We start from the raw sequence: 3,888 nt of genomic DNA, 5'->3' as shown, positions 1-3,888 counted from the left end.
TGTTCCACCAGGGAAGCCCATATCATTCATTTTTATTGCTGAGCAGTATTCTATATTATGTATACACCACTGTTTGTTTGAACATTCACCTACTGAGAGAGATTTTGGTTGTTTTCAATTTTGGGATGTTACAAATAAAGTGGCTAAGAAAAATCATGTATAGGCTTTTGTGTTGACGTAGGTTTTCATTTCCCTGGGATGTATGCCTATAAGTACAATTGCTATGAGGTATGGTAAGTGTGTGTTTAGGTTTTAAAGAAACTGCCAATCTGTTTTCTGGAGTGGCTCTAACATTTTACATTCCCACCAGACATGTATGAAAGATCCAGTTTCTCTGCATCCTTGCCAGTATTGTGACTATTTTGAAAATTTTAGGTCTAATAGGTACATAGTGATAGTTCATCGTGATCTTATTTTTCATCTCTCTAATGGCTAGTGATGTTTAACATTTTTTCATATGCTTATTTGCATCCCTAAGTCTTCTTTAGTACAATGTCTCTTCATGTCTTTTGCCCATTCCCTAACTGGATTGTTTGGTTTTTCTACTGTGGAGTTTTGAGAGTTTTAAAATATATTCTAGATATAACTTCTTTTTCCAGATATGTGGTTTGCAAATGTTTTCTCCCAGTCTATGCTTATCTTTTCATACTTTTAAGAGGATCTTCTGCAGAGCAAAAGCTTTTAATTTTGATTAAGTCCAATTTATCAATTTTTTATGTTACGGGTGATGCTTTTGGTCTAAGAACTTTTTACCAAGCCCTAGGTCTTGAAATTTTTCTTCTGTGTTATTATCTAAAAGGTTTATGGTGTTATGTTTTACATTTAAATCTATGGTCCATTTAAAGTTAATTGTAAAAGGTGTGAAGTTTAGGTTCTTTGTTTTTTTTACCCTCGAATATCCATTTGCTGTAGCACCGTTTGTTAAAAAGAGTATTCTTCTCCCATTGAATTGCTTTTGCAACTTTGTTAAAAATCAGTTGGCCCTACTTGTGTGGGCCTATTTCTGGGTTCTGTATTCTGTTCCACTGGTCTATGGATCTATCCCTCTTGATTACTGTAGCCATATAATAAGTCTTAAAGATCAGGTAGAATAATTTCTCTCACTTTATTCTTTTTCAAAATTGTTTTAGTTATTCCACTTCCTTTGCTTTTCTATGTAAATTTTAGAAGCTTGTCCATATCTTCAAAAAGTCTTGCTGGGATTTTTTTTTTTTTAAATAGCAAGTAAGTTTTTGTTAAATATTTAAAAATACAGATTTTGTGGCAATTATAAATTAATTTCTAATATGATAATAAATTGATACTTTGAACCAAGAAAACAATATAACCAAAAATTCATTTCCTAATGCAAAGCAGGTACCCTATGTTTAGGGATAGTTCATATTAATGCATAATTTTGTTTTTAGAAAAAGATGATTGTTACAGTCAGGTATATAACCACTTAGTTACACATAAGCTCTATTGGTTAAAAATATATTCTTTTAGAAAATCCATTTTAAACATATTATACTTTTTTCAGTGATTTTCTCCAAACTATGGTAGAAGTGTGCCTTGATGGACAGAACTCAGGAACTGGTTTGACCACACCTAGGTTATACTGATATCTACAACATAGGACTCCAAGGGAGAGTCCAGCTCCAACTTTTGAAGTAGGCCCAGTTCTGAATGTTTAACCGTGAGGTGCTAACAGACGATAGTACTAATCATCAAAAATGAACAACTTTAGGCATCTTTGTTTTGGGTTTCTGTGGTTTAGGCACATCCAAAATTTCTTCACAGTCCGCACTCATTCCCTTTGCCCAGCGACCAGCTGTGACCATTCGATCTGAATTCTGACCATCTTTCCTAAAATGTTCCACAGAGCCACAAAGTCTGCAGCAGCCACCATCAGCATAGAGTCCTTTGGGATCATCAGGACAAGATCTGCACAGCTGTCCCATTTCCCCACAAACAAAACATTTTACAAAAGAAAATTCACCAAAACCTAGGTCTACTTTAGCCTTGCACTTGGTTATTTCATGCTCTGTGCATCCACACCGGTAACACATTCCAGTGCCTGTTTCTTGATTCTCAAGGGCAGCTGGACAATCTGCAATCCCATGGCCAGGTTTTCTACAGTGGAAACATACCATTGCATTTTTCTTTGCTGCTTGTCTTTTTAATCGTCTTCCTTCCTGGCGACTGTCTTTCTTTAAAGCAACTGCAATTTCTTCCCTGACTTCCTGACTGTCTGTTGCTATCATCTCCCCATTGTGAACCATCTGTGAGTTTGTCTTAGATATTCCATGAATCCATTCACATCTTCATTTGAATATTCCTTTTTCTTTTTATTCTTTTTGTGTTTTGCTTGGGGTGCATCATTTTTAAGGGACAGACTGTTGGCTTCAAGTTGTTTCCTCTTTGGTAGGTTTTGGCTTTTCCCCTCAAAGGACCCCTTCTTCATGTCCTCCCATGATGTTGCAGGGAAGGGTCTTTTGTTCTGTGTGGTAGTAACTCGTGCCCACCTGGTCATGGCTTCATCAGATGTTTATCAGTCTGCTAGTGTTGGAGGGTCTCCTGCAGAGGCATGAGGTGGCTGTGGCTCATTGTGGGGACAAGGACACTGGCAGCAGAGGTTCTGGGAAGTACTCCTTGGCATGAGCCCTCCCAGAGTCCACTATTAGCTCCACCAAGGAGCCGGGTAGGCTCCAGTGTTGGGTCGCCTCAGGCCAAACAACCAACTGTCTTGCTGGGATTTTGATAGAAAATTTATTTTACCTGTGTATCGATTCGGGCAGAATTAACATGTTTTATATTGAGTCTTCCTATCCATGAGTGTAGTACGTCTCTCCATTTACTTAGATTTTCTTTGATTTCTTTCATCAGCATTTTGAAATTTTCAGCATGTAAGTGTTGTACATGTTTTGTTAAACGTACACCTAAGGGTTTTTTTTAGTGATTATAAATGGTTTTATATTTTAAATTTCAGAGTCTCTGTCCTCATTGCTAGTATACAGAAATACAATTGATTTTTGAATGTTTATCTTGTATCCTACAATCTTGCTGATTTCACTTATTACTTCTAAGAATTTTTTTTGTAGATTTCTTAGACTTTGTAATAATATATAATCATGTCATTTGCAGATAAGGAGACTTCTGTTTTTTCCTTTTCAATCTGTATGCCTTTTATTTCCTTTTCTTGCCTCATTGCCCTGACTAGACCTTCCAGTACTATGCTGAATAGCAGTGGTGAGAGTGGACATTTTTGCATTGTTCCGGGTCTTAGAAGAAAAGTATTCAGTCTCTCAACATTAAGTATCATGTTAGCTGTAGGTTAAAAAAAAAAAAAAAAAAAAACTTTCATACCAAGTTGAGGAGGTTCACCTCTATTCCTATTTTTTGGAGAATTTTTTAAATCATGAATTTTGTCAGATACTTTTTCTACATTTATTGACATGATCAAATGTTTTTCTCATTTATTTTAGTAATATGGTACATTACATTGATTGAATTTTTAATTTAAACCAGTATTGCACTCCTGTGTTAAATCCACATGGTTGTGAAGTATTATCCTTTAAAATATGTCATGAGATTTTGTATCTAAAATTTTGGTTTTTGTGCCTGTGTTCACGAGGGATATTGGTCTGCAGTTTTCTTTCTTTCTCTTTCTTCGAAGAGATCACATCTCTTTGCCTGGTTTTGGTGTCAAGGTAATATTGGTCTCCTAAAATAGATTGAAATGTATTCTCTCTTCCTCCATTTTCTGAAGTTTATGTAGGACTGGCATTTTTTCTTTTTTAAATACTTGGAAAATATACCAGTGAAGCTGTCTGGGTCTGAAATTTTCTAAGGGAAAAGTTTTTATTTACAAGTTCAATTTCTTTCAGTGATATGAGGCTATTCAAATTT

General features: G+C 35.5%; 1 pseudogene across 1 annotated transcript; it reads right to left on the bottom strand.

The window, feature by feature from the left end:
• Window positions 1-1,706: 1,706 nt before the first annotated feature.
• On the bottom strand, window positions 1,707-2,512 carry LOC307187158 (zinc finger CCHC domain-containing protein 9-like; annotated as a pseudogene). The gene has a single exon. The product of its transcript is annotated as a zinc finger CCHC domain-containing protein 9-like (transcript).
• Between the last annotated feature and the right edge of the window lie 1,376 nt (window positions 2,513-3,888).

The sequence above is a fragment of the Stenella coeruleoalba genome (assembly GCF_951394435.1).
Source record: "Stenella coeruleoalba genome assembly, chromosome: 5".
In the NCBI taxonomy this organism is placed as follows: Eukaryota; Metazoa; Chordata; class Mammalia; order Artiodactyla; family Delphinidae; genus Stenella; species Stenella coeruleoalba.
This window is presented reverse-complemented; position numbering and strand designations above follow the sequence as displayed.